Source organism: Ochotona princeps, chromosome 4 (assembly GCF_030435755.1).
Source record: "Ochotona princeps isolate mOchPri1 chromosome 4, mOchPri1.hap1, whole genome shotgun sequence".
Taxonomy (NCBI): domain Eukaryota; kingdom Metazoa; phylum Chordata; class Mammalia; order Lagomorpha; family Ochotonidae; genus Ochotona; species Ochotona princeps.
In genome coordinates, this window is record NC_080835.1 from 45,302,399 (window position 1) to 45,319,787 (window position 17,389).

Below are 17,389 nucleotides of genomic sequence, written 5' to 3' on the forward strand. Positions count from 1 at the left end.
AGGGACTTTTTGTGTGTCCAGGGCTTGTATAAAACCTGGTGATTAGCTGCACTAATGGGAAGTTTGCAGTGACCTGAGTGAGTTGGAACATGGTGAGACACCTGTCTTTTGAATAAATAAACACTTTACAAAAAAGGTCCCTACCTGGGTCTTCTCTTCAAGGTTCCTAGAGCTTGTACTGGAGGAGTTGAGAAAAGGGAGCAAGAATAATGGGAAGAGACAGGACTGTGTGTGTTGAGGGGGAGGAGAAAAGTGGAGAGATGCTATCTTCTGTTTCCTGGTTCACTCCCCAAATACTTGCAATGTCCGGGACTATGCCAGGTTAATGTTAGAAACCAAGAACTCCTTCTTGGTCTCCCATGTGGGTGGCAGAGACTTAAGTATTTCAGCCATCATAAACTGCCTCCCAGGGTGAACATGGCAGGGAGTTGGATCAGAAGTAGAGGAGGAACTTGGTCCTTAGCTCTCTGATATGGGAAGTGGCAAGGCAAGTGATACATTAATCTGCTTGTCACAGTGTCTACTGTGGGAGCTTCTATCACCCTGTGTCTTGATAAATGCTACCCCCTGCCCACCTCATACAGCCCCGGCAAAGTCTGCCAAGGCAGTAGGTACTAGAGTACTTTGCCCACTTTAGTGTTGGGTAAAATGCTGGCTGCCATTCTTGCATTGTTTGACTTTTTAAAGCCTTTCATCTCATTGCCTTCAACAAGGGATCCTCAAGAGGATTGCGGAAAACACCAATTGTGACAAAAAAAATGTATGGATTTCAAAACCTTTTTGAACCACGTGCATATTCCAGAAACATTTTGAAAGCTTCTCGTGGGACCCCAAATACTTCACACAGACATTGCTCTGTGTCTTGGATGGAATGCTCCTTTGCAGCAAGAGCTGAGTGTGCTCTTGTGTTGAATTTCCCTTGCCGTGGCTGGCATGGCCAACATGGGCCCTGGACTGCCAGACACTGGTGTGTCTGTAGTGTCATGAGCTGTCACCAAGGACCCAAGGAGTGTCTAGGGAGACCTTGGCCTCAGGAGGCTCCCAGAAGACATGGTCACTTGTGCTGCATCTTACACAAATGCACATTCTGAATGGTGCTGGGCGTGGCCCCGAGCATAGCCAAGGATAAGAGATTCTCTTCAGGTGCTGCCATGAGCTTCATGTTCCCTGTGTTCACAGATGATGGGGCAGTCCATGTGTTGACAGTGGGCAGTCAAGGCCTTGGATATGTTGGCACATGGCCAGGCCTTTGCTCTCTAATGGAGGTTACTGATGAGATGCCTTGAGGGTGGGTCCATGAAGGGTAACAGAAAAGGGCAAAGTCATTCACCACCAAAGGAGCAAACCAGACTGGCGGGACTCCAAGTTCTCTCTTTGTGTCACAGTGGCTATTCATTGAAGTCATCATGCAGAGCACATTATACTGGCCTGGGGCTAGGGGAGCAGTGATGTGAAGTCTGTCCTTGTCACTTTCTGTCAAGGTCTAGATTCAACTTCCCGAGATCAGGGCCAGCACTGTGTCATAGTGGCCTAAACCTCTTCCTGAGATGCCAGCAACCCATACAGTCACCAGTTTGAGTCCAAGCTGCTCTACCTTCCATCCAGCTCCCTATTAATGTGCCTGGGAAAGCAGTGAAGATGATCCAAGTGCTTGAATGCCTGCTCCACATGGGAGGATGGAAGAAGCTCTAGGCTCCTGGCTTTGGCCTTGGCTTAAGCCCTGGCTTATCCCTGATTGTTGTGGCCACTTCGGGAGTAAACCAGCGGGTAGAAGATCTCTCTCTCTCTCTCTCTCTGTGTCTTTGTCTCTGTTCTCTCTGTAACTTTGCTTTTCAAATAAATAAAACATAATTTTAAAAATGTGTCTGAGATCTTAAGAATTACAGTTCTCCCTTCCCCTTTTTTGTGGAACTCAAAAAATAAACTCAATAAATGTTTATAGAAATACCAGCAGTTCTAATTTCTGTCGTAACAAACTTTGTAAAAAAATTTCAGATAGCAAATCCTTTCCAAAAAATGCTTCCAAAAAATACTCAAACTTGATTGGCATACTCAGCTCATGCTCAGTGCCCCCTTCAGATATTGCAGTCCCAACTTCAGCCTGATAGGGAGATAAAACACCCACAGAACCCCAAGCAGTGCCTCTCTGTCTTACTTGTCAGAGGTGAATAAAACTTGTAGGTGGGAGCAGTCACATTTGCAGCGAATGCTTATGAAAGTGAAAATGTAGACTTGACCCTTGGGTAGGTAAGTCTTTATAATTCTGTGATGGGAATAGGGACATTCAAAGAAAGGGAGACGCGTAGAAAGGGGGAAAATAAACTCACTTCAGATGGTGCAGCCAGGACAGGAAGTGTTGGCAGAAAGAGCGAGACCTGGGGCCAGGTCCTATAGGGGCTCAGGGACCGGATGAGGGATAGGATGGAGTCGTGTAATTCTTGGGAGCCCTTGAAGCTTTTCTTTTTTGTTATGGTAGACCCATTTTCACCTTCAGGATGTTCAAAACCACCCTTGCATTGCGTTTCCAAGTATCTACGCTGATGAAGTGATGCCAGAGTAATTGAGTATTGGTAATTGCTTTCTCTGTGCTTTGGTGTAATGCATTTTTAAAATGGAGTTCTATCCTGTAAGTGCATCTATAGGAAAAAGTGCCAAAGGCTTCATTAGCGTTCACCAGTGCCAAATGGGATTTACAGAGATAGCAAAGTGAATGAAGACTATACCTTTCTCCTCCCATTACTGCTCAAATCTGCTGGGAAGGGAGTGCAACAATTGCAGTGATCAAAACACAACAGTAGCCTTGAGAAGCCAATAGTTACATGGCCTCAGAGTCACACCTCACTCATTACTAACTAATTACAAAGGAGCAGAGTAACTTTACAGTGGACAAATATGGCAGATGCCACTGTAATCAAATGATCAAACTTAAGCATCATGAGTAGTAGTTTATGGCTTTTGGCGGAGTGTGACGGGGATAGCACATCAGTTGCACAGTATTTGTGACAAAAATCTGTGATCTGAATCTAATCAAGAGAAATTAATCATTCACATTCCCACTGCAGAATATCCTATGCCAATTAGCGCACACTCTAAATGTATCTAAGTTTTGAAAGACAAAGTATGTGCGTGTGTGTGCACAAAAAAATAAATGTTCTAGATGACAGAACAAAAATATGTGACAATCAAATGCATTGCTCAATCTCAGATTGGATTATGAATTGAAGAAATGAACTAAAAACTGTAAAAACATTTTTGGAATAATTGGGACAATTTAAATATAGAATGCATGTTTAGATGATAGTTCTTTTTTGGAAAAAAATACATGCATTATTTGAAAGCAGGATTACACAGAGAGATCTTCCATCTGCTAGTTCACTTCCCCAATGATTACAACAGTCATGGAAGAAGCCAGGATCTTGAAACTCCTTCTGACTCTCCCACTCGAGTAGCAGAGGCCCGATCTCTTGGATTGTACTCTGCTGGTTTCCCAGGCACTTTAGCAGCAAGTTATATGGTGAGTGGACCAGCCAGGACTCAATCTGGCACCCATATAGGGTGCTGCTGTCACAGGTGGTAGGTTAACCTGCTATTTCATAATGCCATCCCTACATGACGATTCTATTGATGTTAAATGCTTGGCACTTAAGAGGTTTCTGATGATACATTTAAAGGGACAGTGAGAGAGAGAGAGAGAGAGAGAGATACTTAAATGTGGCAAGATGTCAACAGTTAATTAACCTCAAGGTTGATGTTGCAACTTTTTGGTAGGTTTGGTCTACTTTTAATTAAAACATTCTAGCAGCACAAGAGTAACTCCTTGTATAGCACTATAAGCAATGTATGTGTTTAGAATGGTGATCTCAGGCTGGCATGAAGTTGACTTCACAGGTTGTTAAGCCAGCTTGGGCCAAGTATACTTACTCCTTGCTTGATCAAACAGATGTGTACTCTATGTTGACCGCACTGAGATTTTTGGTAGTTGTTCCCATTCTCCTCTTTGATTTCCATTGCAAACAGAGAATAATCTCTAACAGATGGAGAGCATGTGTTTGCTAAGTACTGCCATTCCATGGCAATCCTGGGGGTGTTTGTGCAAGTGTTTCAGGGCTGTGTGGGGACTTCTTGGTCACCTGGTGTGCTTGCATTTCCCTTTATATTCACCAAGCTGTGGTGAATACTGTGTTCGGAGGTGTTTGGAAGGCTGTCATTCCCACCCCATCTACTAATGGCCTTTGGGACAATGTTGCGGGCAGCCTTCTCTCTCAGTGTTTAAGAGAGTCAGACTGTCATGTCATGCACCTGTTAACAATTTTAAACTTTTCTTAAGGTTTTAGGATTTAGATAATATCCCTCTCAATTCTATAAACTAAAATTCAACTGGGGCATGTATGGTGTTCTTAATTTTTTTGTAGACTTTTGAAATTTATCTACAGGGGACAAATGTCATGTATCTCATACAGACAATTTTAAGAGAATAATGGTGTGTGTTTAAAACCAAAAGATACCTTCAGAAAAGTTTCAATCCTGGGTTTTCTCTACATTTTACACCTGGGGATGAAGCTGGCCACTGTGCACAATGTACAGTTTTGCCCATAGTATTTTGGGTCCAGAACATAGAAAAACGTCTAGAATGAGGAAGTTATATGTGCATGTGTGTGTATGTCAACAAGAGTGTGGGTTATGATTATTGCCACTGCTGACTACTGCTTTCCACTGCCTTCTGGATACTGTCGTAAGTACTTTATGATCGTCCATGTGACTCCCAGACAGTCCCACAGGGTGAATGTAATGTTTCACCTTTACAAATGTGGGAACTGTAGCTCAGAGAGGCTGAAAAACTTGCCACAGACACACAGTTACAGGAAATGCAGAAGCAGGGTGTAAATCCTGTTTGACATTGAGCCTGTGTTCTTGCTAAGCTTTGGTAATCCCCATGAGTCCAGTCTCCCATGTAAAGAGGCATATATAGACCTCTTGGTGACCTTGAAGTAGAGGTTGAGGAGCCAGAGCAGGGAGAAGACAAATCTGTGGGCAGGCCTGGGAGAGGCCATCTCCTCGATGCTTGCAGGTAACCAATAGGGCTGAGGTCAGGGTGTGTAAGCAGAGGCGAGTGAGACTGGCAGAAAGAGTAGAAACTGAATTCTGAACATTGGCTGGGTTTGTGCTGTGTCTTTTCTGGTTTCAAAAGCTTTGGTGTTCTCAGCTATTGCAGTGGGTTCTGTCTCCATGTGGCCTGAGGAGGTGGGTGTCCTGGAGGGAGGGGGTAGTGGTGGTATGTGCAGAAGCCTTCTTTGGCTCCTCCTGTTGGAGCCTTCTCGTCCTTTGGTCTGGCTTCATGGACATGATTCCAAGATCCAAAATGGTTCCCTTGGATGATCATGCCCTTCTGCCACTCAGCTGCAGATCACCAAACCCTGCTTTGATTTGAAGTTTTCCAATTTGTCTTTCATTCATCAGTCCCATCACAGTTGTCTTTTGTCTCCTTCCCAATCAGACACTTGTCTCAGAGGCTTCTCTCATCTCTGCTGTCTGCATGCCTATAATGCTGGTGTCTCATGCTGCAAGGGTGAGTGTGTGCAGATACTATGTGCCTACGTACGTGGAGTTCTTGGAGATTGTAAGACTCCTGTGCCCACCGATACAGTGCTTCATCCTGTCCAGCACCTAGAGAAGCTCTTAGAATCAGAAAAGTGTGTGTGTGTGTGTGTGTGTGTGTGTGTGTGTGTGTGTGTGTGTGACTTTCCTGGAAGCAGGAGTGTTTGCTGAATGTCCATCTGAACAGTACTTGCCTTTTCTCAGTCTCCTGGTTTTTTTATAAAATTTATTTATTTTTATTGCAAAGTCAGATATACAGAGAGGAGAAGAGACAGAGAGGAAGACCTTCCATCCGATGATTCACTCCCCAAGTGACCACAATGGCCAGAGCTGAGCTGATATGAAGCCAGGAGCCACGAACTTCTTCTAGGTCTCCCATTCAGATGCAGGATCCTAAGGCTTTGGGCCATCCTCGACTGCTTTCCCAGGCCACAAGCAGGGAGCTGGATGGGAAGCAGGTCCGCCGGGGTTAGAACCAGTGCCCATATGGGATCCTGTCATGTGCAAGGCAAGGACTTTAGCCACTAGGCCACCGTGCCAGGCCCAGTCTCCTGTTTTGACTCTATGAAGTCAAGCACATAAGTGCTTCATGCTGTGCACCAACACTGGCGGCAAACTGGGGATCTCCTTTGTTCGGAGGAATAATGCAAGGATTTTAGGCTGAGAGATGTGGGATATGGAATTGAGGGGGTCATACTGAAAACCATGGTATCCATTGGAAGTTGGGCTCATGGTGAATGTGCAGATTCATCCACAAAAATCCTCTGTTTGACTCCCAGGACAAGGGTAGCAGAATTTATATTCTAAAATGACAAGAAGATTTTTCTCTGGGAGGTGTGGTCAAACTTCCAAACACAGTCCAAAGATGCTGCTAATGTACGTTTTCCTCAGATTGGCCCAGCAGATTGATCTGATTGAGGCACACAGCCAGCATGCTCCTCCCCCACACAATATAGTTTCCATTTAGCCTTTTAGCACCCCACCCTTAGAAAGGAGAGACTAGGCAAGGGTCTCCAGCTTCCCAGTATGAGTTACAGAGAATGGGTATGAAAATAATAGGCAGAAAACAGGAAGGCATAGAAGCAAAATTGCATCCTGGAAAGGGAGGTAGGATTGTCTAAGAGGGGACCCACTGGCCATTACACAACACTGGCTTTCTGTCCTCTTCTGAAACTGGAAATGTCCAGAATGCCAGCACTGCACCCGCCAGGCTGGTCTCCTGAGTGTTTTCTTGACTGTTGGATGGAGGTTTTGGTTCCCTTGGTATCTGGAAGTGGAATGGTTTAGAGAATTTCTCTGCCATCTAATAACAACACAGTTCTTTCTTCTGGTCCATTTTTAATTAATCTAAGACCAATCCTCTCCTTTCTGCTAGAAAATAACCATGACAGGCATCAATAGGGCTGCATGATGCATGATCAGGCCTACTCCAGAAGACCTGGAACAATTATTCTCTTCAGTGTAAATATGCTAAGAGGTCCCTTCCCAATGCCAGACACCTGCACCTCCAGTTGGCTAACAATTCTCATTGTTTTTCCTAGGACTGCTTGAAGTTTTCCTGGGGAAACAATAATCTAGACAGGGCTTAGACAAAAGGATTGACATCCACACCTGCATCTTAAGGTTGCCCACTCTAAGAAAAGTCATATGTGTACTGAACCCAGGTTAAATATTTGTGGTGGCATTTATTTTACACCATGGCTGAATACCTTAGATAAAGGAGTCCATAGCAAGTCCATGTTTGGGGGTTGCATGATGTGTGTGTGTATAGTACAGTGCTTATATTTTTAAATTTTATTTTTGGTGATGTTTACATAGTTTATTAGTGTAGAAAGTATTAGGATTAGGGGGAAATGAATAAGACCATTATTTCCACATTTTCTTTTCCTTCTTCCTGTATCTGGGGGAAGGCGAGAGATAAGGGAAGAAGCCACACTTAGCCTTCCAACTGCCTCAGTACTTGGAGATGGGGAATGGCCACCCTATGTCATCCCAGAGTCCTCAATGTGTAGTGTGTCCAGCTCAAGTGGTTTTGATAATTCTGAAATGCTGTTGATCTCGCAGATGCAAGGATGAGGAAATCCTTCCAAGGTCCGTTGATTGACACAGTCCCCCTCCGAGTCTGCTCACTCAGAAATGTGCTGTCATGCTTCACTGGGATAGCTGACCAATTTGTTCTACTCTCCTTCCTCTGCTATGGTACCGTGTGTCTTTTGCAGGCTCCAGTGGTCTTACATATCCTCCATTTGCTTCTGGGTATGCCATCCACTGTTCCATCTAAGCCTCTGAAGAGGCCCAGTTTTGACACATGCACCCCATTGTCAGACCTTGGGTCCTGCCACTTCTTCCCATGGTTGGAGTCATGAGTCCAGCAGTTTAGTTGGGGGAACCCTCAAAGAAATCTCATCTGAGGTAATCTCAGACCTATCTCTTGCATGTGTGCCCACCTGTATCCAGGATCCAGTTCATTCTGTCACCCACACTAGTAATTGCAATTGCTAGGTCACATCTATCTCTAGCCCCATTTCTTACACAAACTAATGGGTGCTGTGGCCCAGCCTAGCTCTTCCCTCCACACAGTCAGCCCTCACATATACCAGTGGGAGCTGCAGCCCAGTCAGAGCAACTCCCAATAACCTCCACTGGCCTAACCCCCAGCCCTGTTTTCTGTGTCTGCCAGAATGTGCAGTGAACTGGTCTGGTTCAACCTCCCATTCAACTCTCATACACATAATTGAGTGTAGATGCCTAATTCATCTCAACCGACTTCACCCCCAGCCCATACTCATGCCAGCAGGTACCACCTCCTGTCTAGCCAGGCCTGCCCTCAGTCCTGGTTCTCATGCTCACCAGTGGGAGTTGTAGCCCATCAGAGGGGTGCCCACAGTCTCCCTACTGGGCCCACTCCCAGGCCTGGATTGCATACTCTCCAGGTGATTCTGTAGTCTAGCTTGACAGGACTTGCCCCTAATTCCGGTCTTTGCCAGCTGATGCTGCAGCAAAGCCAAACCAGCCTGCCCTCATTCTGTCTCATGCCTGTACCAGTGGATACAGTCAGTTAGCTCTCCCGAAATTCAGTTCACATGCAGACCAACAGGTGTTGTAGCACTGTCCAGCCTGGTCTGCCCGCACTCTCAGCTCTCACACTCACCAGCAGGATCAGGAGCCCAGTAGGAAAGTCCCCACAGCTTCCCTCCACATCCCTCCACACATCAGGTCTCGCATGTACTGATGGGTTTTGTGGCACAGTCTGGCATGGCTTGGCATTTGCCAGCAGGTGCTGCAGCCTGACCTCGCCTGGTCTGTCCCTTGTTCCAGTTTGCACTGGTGAGTGCTGCCACCCAGCCAGACCCAGCCAACCTCCAATCCTGGCCCTACTGTATACTGGCTACTGCTGTGGCCTGACCTGGCAGTTCTGAGAGCCAGGACAGTGTGTGGGATAGACCATGGCAGGAGGTGAACTAAGTCAGCCTGGGCCAAGGACCCACTGATATGCACTAGATCTACCACTTAGATCTGATAGAGGAGCTTGAGAAGCTCCTTTGTCAGAATGCAGTCTCTGCAGGTGAGTGCAAGAACCAAGGCTGGGAACATCCCAGACTAGGCCAGGTTACAGTACCCACCAGCATACGTGTGGCTCAGATCTGGAGGTGGGCCTTGGTTCTTGCACTCACCTTAGTCTACCTCCTGTCATGACAGGAACAGTGACCTTGCCCAGCTGCCTCACACCCATTCTGGTTCTTGCTGTTGGGAGCTACAGTCCAGCCACATCTGGTCCATACCTAGACACAGCTCTCATGTGGGTCCACGGAAGCTGAGATCTAGCCTACACTCATCCTGGCTCTTATGAGCACCAGTGCGTTCTGGAATCTAGCCCAGTTTGGTGCTCCCCAGATTCAGTCCACATCTATGCTGAAGGCCGCTGTAGCTATGTCCAGCACAGACTGCCACCCCATTCCATCTCTTGGGCTCACCAGTAGGAACCATCACCCAATTGGGGCATTCCGTTAGCTCCCCATCTGGACCTGTTCCCAACCACAGCTGTATGCATGCCAGTGGTTGCTCTGACCCAGCTCGACATAGCTTATTCCATGTCCTGACCTTTGCCATTGGATGCAGCAGCCAGGCCTGAGCCATCCTGCCCCCAGTCCCAACTTTCACTGGCAGGTGCTGCAACCTAGTCCCAATCTCCTCCCATCCCTAACTCATGCAAACTGGTAGATGTGATAGCCTAGCCCAGTATGACCTGCACCCCAATCTGGCTCCTACATTTGCTGGTGGGTTAAAGTTGACTTGGCCCTGCCCCGTCTGTTCCCTGCAGAACCAACCCACACACTTGCTGATGGGTAGAGCTACCCTGCCCAGCCTGACCAACACCCAGGCCTGAATCACATGCTCACCAGCAGGAGTTATGGCCCACCAGGGGAGTTTCCCAAGTTTGGGGCAGACCTGATTCCTTTGTGTGTTAGTTAGTGTCATGGCTCAGCCCAACATTGCCAGTCTCCTGTTCCAACTCTCACTGGCAGATATTATGATCTAGCCCTGTCAGGCAGTCCCCCAGTCCCAACTTTAGTGTATGCCAGTGAGTGATATTCAGAGGTGGTCAGTGATAACTACCCCAGCCCTGGTCCCCCACATGGGCTGGTGTTTTGGTCTGACCCTAAAATGTCCTTCAGTTCCCCCCATCCGAACTCCTTGGTCTCAGTCCCATTGTTTACATGCAAGTACAGTCGCCTTGTCAATGGGAAGTGCCTCAGTATTCATTCCTTACCTGCAATCTACTCCCTCACTGGTCCTCCCTCCCATACATCTACCCACCCCTTCCCTGGGCAATCTGCTCTCCCTTCTGTTGCTGTGGTAGCAGATGTTCTCTGCAGACCCCAGTGGACTGCCATATCTTCTTTTTGCATCTGGGTATGCTCTCCTCTGCTCTAAGCCACTAAGGAGGGTCAGACCTGCAGGCGCGGGGACCTTGTCCATGCAAGTCCCTCAGAGGTCATTCCTTACCTGGAAGTGAGCCCCCAAGTCCCCACCTGTGCTATGCCCCAGACCACCTGTGAGCCCTGACCCTCAAGTACTCAGAGCAGTCTACCAGGCAGCCCATGGACTTTGCCTAGCACCATTGGCATCCAGGCTGCCAGAACCTAGGCAGGCAAACCCAGGCAAACCATCCCTCTCCTGGGGCTCAGTGGCCTGATCTGGCAGCATGGCCTTGCCAGATAAAAGGTTTATTATTATTATTATTATTATTATTATTATTATGTTAAGATTTATTTATTTTTACTGGAAAGTCAGATTTACAGAGAGGAGATACAGACACAGAGAAGATACAGATCTTCCATCCGCTGGTTCACTCCTCAAGTGGCCACAATGGCCAGAGCTAAGCTGATCTGAAGCCAGGAACAGGAGCTTCTTCCAGGTCTCCCACGTGGGTACAGGATACCAAGGCTTTGGTCCATCCTCTACTGCCTTTCCACGGCACAAACAGAGCTCTGAAAGGGAAGTGGAGGAACCGGGATATGAACCAGTGCCCACATGCAAAGCAAGGTTTTTAGCCACTAGGCTACCGCACCACACCTGGTTTTATTTTTTGTATCTGTGTGGTGGAGCTCAATGACGCAGATAATTTACAATCAATAGAAACACCCTAAGATTGACTTGAGCTGATAGCTTCCACATACTAGCCTGGCTGAACTTTTCATAGCAGATGCTCCCAAGGACTGAAGTTTCCAGATTGTTCTGGACCTTACAAATTGCTACAGGGTGAGAGGAGGAAGCCTCACTCAACCTTAACATTGTTTTTGAAAGCTGAGTTTGTCAATCTGCACCGATAAGGAAGGCCACAGGGGGAGGATGACTAAAAAATTTAGTGTGTAAAAAGGACCAGATCTGAACCAGTAGGAAGGAAGCTGAATTTGCACTGAATTTGAAGACATGCAGGTGAAGGACAGAGAGAGTCCTTTGACTAGGTCCATGGAGGAAGAAGCAAGAGCATCCAGGAGCAGTGAGTGTGGTGTTAAATCAGAATGAATGCCTTTGAATGAGTGCCTGCTGAGGAGGAAGATCATGGGTATTTTAGAGGTGAATAATTTCCATGGTATATCATGGACCCAGGAAAAATGGTATTCATGAGGCAATGGAAGCCATAATGTGCAACCAAAATGATGCCAACTTATTACTTTGTGGTATTGCCTGGAGCACCTTATTGGACAGATTGTTTCTAGAGGGATCAACAGAGAGTACCATGATTGAGTACTTGTATCTGTTGTGAGCAAAGAGTATTAGCACTGTCATGCAAACACCTTTGTTCTATCCTCAGTAGAGATTATATAACCAAGAATCTGGTGGTTCAGTCCTGTACCCCCAGTGTGGCTCATCTGTTTCAGTTTTAAAATTCAGTCTTGGTTTTTCATGCACTCCTATGCTCATAGCAGCACAATCAGTAATTGCAAAAACATGGAAGCAACCAAAATGCCCATCAACAGAGGATTGGATAAGAAAGCTATGGTTCATCTACTCCATGGAATACTACTTAGCGATTAAAAAAAACAAAATGCAGTTCTTTGTGGCCAAATGGGCCAAACTGGAAACCATAATGCTAAGGGAAATGAGCCAATCCCAAAAGGTTAAATACCACATGTTTGCCTTAATTTAAGATGATATGATGTTATGTATAACATGTTATGTTATGAATGTTATATGTTGTGTATAAACTAAAATTGAAGTGTAGGTGAGGTGGTCACAGAAGGTGGCTGGGAACTCGCATTTACTTTTAACATATTGGTTACTCATTACTATGTCAATTAATTCCATAATGATGTAAATTTTTGCTGATGGTATGTTGGAGCTTTCAATTGACTGGGATGATACTCTGCTGGCTCTGTCTTCAGACCAGAGAGGGTATACCTAAGAAGCTGTTGAACTTGACTGGACAATAAGATGCTGGACTCTATGTTTGGTATACGCTTGCAATGGGCGAATCTCAACTGAACTTGAACTGTGGTTTTGCAACAAGGTGGAGGAATCCACCATGGTGGGAGGGTTTGGGCAGGGGTGGGGAGAACCCAAGTACCTATGAAACTGTGTCACATAATACAATGTAATTAATGAAGTAAAAATAATAAATAATAAAATAAAAAAAAGAGAGAAAAAAAATTCAGTCTTGGTTTTTCTTGACACCATAACAAAGCAGCAGGTACTGGCTGTAAGTCATCAGTTTGCTCGTACTGGATCGATTCTGTTAATCTTGATAATTTCCTTTCTTGTGTGAACCTAGGGACCCCACTCATTCTTCAAGCCCTCTTAGATGTCATTTGCTCATTGTGATACTTTCTATAAACATTTATCCTTGTTCTGTATTCCTAGGGTCCTTCGTATATACCCAAGTTGCAGAATTTACAACACTCCAACACAGCATCAAAGTAATTTGTTTAAGAACACCTTATCTTTCTTCAGCTTGGAAGCTACCTGTAGGGACCTTGATCTTTATCATCGAAGATGAGCATAATGCCCACCACGTAGGGCTGGCACTCCGTAAGCTGCACCTCTTGCCCAGCATGAAGTAGGCTGTCACCAAATGTTTGACGAGCTAATTTATTTGTGATCAGATCTTTTATTTTTCAATAAGAAACTTGTGGATATTTTTGAGGATGATTTAAAATGCTAGTACTCAGTATAACTTCAGTGAGTCAGATCTGAGCCCAGAGCTGTTCATTCAGAGGGTCTGAGTGACCCAGAAAAGTAGCCTTTGCTGTGGAGCTTCCTGTAGACTCCTTGCCCTGGTACTGTTGCTCAGGTGGGGAAGAATCTAAGACCTTCATTTTTTTATTCAACATGTGTTTATTGAGCACATACCCTGGCCCCCAGGAGCTCATTGAACAAGAAAATTGTGAAAGCACAGAATTTAATGCTATAAAAGAAGATTGTTTTATTGTTTGGATTTATATGGCCAAGCCAAGGGAAACAAGAACCCGGTACAAATAATTTTTTAAAAGATAATGCCAAAATAGTGAAGCTGGCTAAGTGAATCTATGTGATGAGAACTCAGCATTGCAGGTTTTCTGGGTTGAGTCATAATGGAAGGGAGGATGGGGCTTCTGGGGTGCTGGTGATGACCTTAGGGGTGACAGTTGCATGAGGCTGTGTGCAGCTTGTGAAAATTCATCGGGCTGCACAGCAGCATCAGATATACTTTCTTATATACTTATCGTATATCAAAAAGAAGAAAAAAGATAGTGTGTGTTAGTATTGTAGAAGGGCCTGAAGCTTGCTCATAATCCACAAGGAATACCATTGCATTGTCATAGTTTGACTCAAAATTAGGAAATCTTTCCCAATGATAAAACCTCCCACAGGGGGAAGGGGAGAACAGAGAAGAGTTACCTGATGATGCAAAAACATGGTTAAATAAGAGGATTAAATGCTACCTTCTGTAGCACCATGGACTGATGCAGTTAATGGTAAATTACTATATATCCAGAATAACTAGAGAAGAGGATTTTGAATATTCCCAACATAAAGAAATGATAAATGTTAGAGGTAATGGGGAGGTGGATAAACTAATTATTGTGATGTGATGTGATCATTAACAGGTTGCATATATGTATCAAAATGTCACAATGTACTTTAAAATATGCATAATTACTACTGGCAATGAACAATTTAGAAAAAAAACTTTTAAAAGTCATTCATGAGTGAGCTCACTGTCTTAGAGACAAATTTTTATTTTATTGGTTGCCAAACACCAGCATCCAGTGTGAGGCCTGGTGTGTACACAGGCTGCCAGCAAGCCTTCAAGAGGCATTGAGGTGAGGAATGGCTGTGGAGTGTGGGTCCTGCACGGGTTCAGGTAGGGTCTTGCTGGGGAGTGCCATGATGGTGTGCACCTGGCTGAACTCTGCTGGATAATGAGAAAGACAGGTATACTTCTTTAGGCATTCCATATTTACCTACGGAGTTCGTAGGACCCCAACTCCATGTTAGGGAAACTGAGACTCAGAGAGGTAAAATTACCAAGGCCGCTCAGCTAGTATGTGGGGACAAAGGATTCTCTAATTCCATATCCTTGTCTTTTCTCCTATATTACCTCCACATCTTCCATGTCTGGTCCCTGTAAGGGGCTCTGTGGTTCTCAACTCTATCCTCAGGGGCGACTCTAGAGAGTAGTAGCTGATTTTCCTCTGCCCTAAGGACAGAAGTGCAGCTGCCAGTGTGTGCATGAGGCTGACTAGAAGCCCTGTTTTCCCACAAGGTGATTGCCTGGCATGCGTGTTGCAAACTTCATGGGGTCTGGGGTATACACCACAAGGTTCCTGTCCCAGAAGAGCAAGTGGCCATGTTTATTTCTTTGATGTTTTACACCTTGGACTAGAAAGTGCCTTTCCTTTAAGGGAGAACTAAGCTGATGAGAAAGTCAGCCGCAAATTTCTCTGAGGATATGCTGTGCCTCTCCTGACTGGCAACTTATTACAAATGTCACAACTTATCTGCAGCTGGAAGGATAATTTAGCAAAAACTCGGCACCTGCCAAATGAGGATGTTTGCATTTCAAACCAAGCATCTTGTTCAGGCACTCACAGCCACAGTCAGGGAGAGGAGGCCTGGGGCAGACAAACGATTAACCTTAAAGACAGACAGAGAAACAGGCACTGTGGGTGAGCGATACAGCAGCCTGCATCTGGCTGTCCTGCTTGGGCCACTCCCGTAAATGCGTTCCTTCTTTCTTCTAGTCTGGCTCACTCTACGCATTTTCCTTTATATGGAAGCCAGCAGAGCATGGTGAAGGTCTTGTGTCTGCTCCCCAGAGGGGCTCAGGGCCAGAGGCCACTTAGAGGCCACACATGCTTCCCAACACACACACACACACACACACACACACACACACACACACACACTCTCCCTGCTTCAGAGCCAGGTCAGACAGCACACAGGGGAGGAGGGAGTGTTGCTTTAAGCTTGTTTACTGGAGACCCCAGGAGCACATAAATCCTTGCAGCCTTCCCTTAGAGATGTGTCCTAGCCGCTGTCTCAGGTGCTGGGCTGAGCTCAGAGGTAGGTATCAGGTGCTACCCTCAGCACCCTGGCTGTGTGCTGCTGGCTGGGGGGCTTTCTACCTTGGGCTAGACAGACACTTGGCAACCTGCAAGGCTGCCTCTTTGCTCCTGCTGTCTGAGAGCCTCTTGCTCACAGGCTCCTCTGGGTATTCTTGCAAGGGAGCCTGCCAGGATGTAGTGAGACCTCAGGCCATCCTGCAGCCTCACTGTCTGCAGGAGCTCAGTGGACAGTCACCCCGTGGGAAAGACACGGGCCGCTTAGAAACATGGAGTCCAATTCTGGAAGCACAAAGCAAGCCTCATTTGTCCTGTCCCCTAGGGCTTTGACAGCTAATGATGGCTAATTTCTGATAATAAGGGCAACACTTGTTCCAGGCTGGCTGGCTCTCAGGATGCTCTCTCCAGCATTCTTTCACAAATAAGCCAAAGCAGAAACAGGCCTTATGGAAATGGGGGCTGGGAGCCAAGTGGCTTCACTGGGGCCATCTCTTTACGTCATACAGGCAGACTATGTCTCGGAATACTTTGCTCGTGACAGAGTAGCATCTTCAGAAATATGGTGTTTAGGAACCCCTGAAGGCCTCAAGAGTGAGTGGTTAATAAAATCATGCTAACCTTTGACCACTTCATGAAGTAGGTGTTTTCCCGTCTGAAAAGGAAGGCAGCCAGCTCCAGGATTCTATGAGATTGGACCATCACCTTCCCTGTTGCTTATTTATTCTATTTGACATCCTGGTTAAAGTTACAGAGCTTGAAAAGTCATCATGGGGCATTTTTTTTTCTCACATACACCATTAGAGTGCTGCACACACCGGAATATGAAGCCAATGTTTGTTGAATAATTGAAGTAATGGATTCTGACTTCCACCTTCTGAATATGGATCATTGGCAAGCCTTTGGAGAAATAGGGCAGTTACGGGATAATGGGCCATGAGTGTTTTATCTGTGTGAGTGGAAGTAGTGGAGGGTGGGTGGTCCCCAGAGATGCCACTGCCTCTTGAGAGCCCATTTCCTTGGAGGTGCCTCTCTGTCCAGCAGCCCCGCTGTGGCAGGTGGCAGCCCCAAGGTCTCTGACCTGTGACAGTCTCTGACAAATCTGGTTTTGTTTGTCCCTACTGTGTGCCACTGGGCATGGCTGCATGGGGAAAGGGAGAGTGAAAGGAACTACCCGGGAGGGGGGGTAGTTGTGCTGATATCATTCTGGGCTTCTCCTGGCTCTCTCTGTGCTCGACATGCCAGAAGAAGAGATCATTTCTGGCTTTATACCTGTGCAGGTGGTGAAGCTGGGATGGGGGCATAGAGGCTGGCTGAGCCCCACTCTGTGCTGCACCCTGAAAGTACTTTCAGTCTTGACATTGTGGTTCTTTTGGAAGGGTTCATCCTTGGCTGCAGAATTGGCCCTGTGTACTGTGAGGGTGATTATCAGCCTTTGCCAGCATCCCCAGCTTCTGGCTTCTATGCACTGCTGCTAACAGTGCACTCCCGTCTGGCAAAATGTCTCCAACCATTGCTGCTGGTGTAGATGGTGGTCCGTGTTGACTCGGGTAGGACTCCACAATCCTGTCCTTTCACTGTTTTCCACTCGAGAAACTAATGCCTTGGAGAGATGCAGAAACATACCTGAAAATACCTGCCATGGTTTGCATATGATTTGACTCCCAAATCTGTGTAGATATTGCAACTCCAAAGTCATAAATTGATGGTGTTGAAAGGATGGAAAGTTAAACCAATTACAGTGTTCG

The 17,389-nt window shown here is 46.1% G+C and overlaps 1 protein-coding gene and 1 long non-coding RNA gene across 2 annotated transcripts in view; both read left to right on the forward strand.

Moving 5' to 3' along the window:
- The window catches only part of GALNT18 (polypeptide N-acetylgalactosaminyltransferase 18), a 328,258-nt gene that overhangs the window by 104,844 nt on the left and 206,025 nt on the right, over nucleotides 1–17,389 (forward strand). The gene's annotated exons all lie outside the window — the stretch shown is intronic.
- Nucleotides 1–17,389, forward strand: part of LOC131480190 (uncharacterized) — a 48,605-nt gene that overhangs the window by 2,307 nt on the left and 28,909 nt on the right. The window contains exon 2 of the long non-coding RNA XR_009245315.1: nucleotides 3,342–3,514. This is a non-coding gene — a long non-coding RNA (uncharacterized LOC131480190). The remainder of the gene's footprint in view (nucleotides 1–3,341; nucleotides 3,515–17,389) is intronic.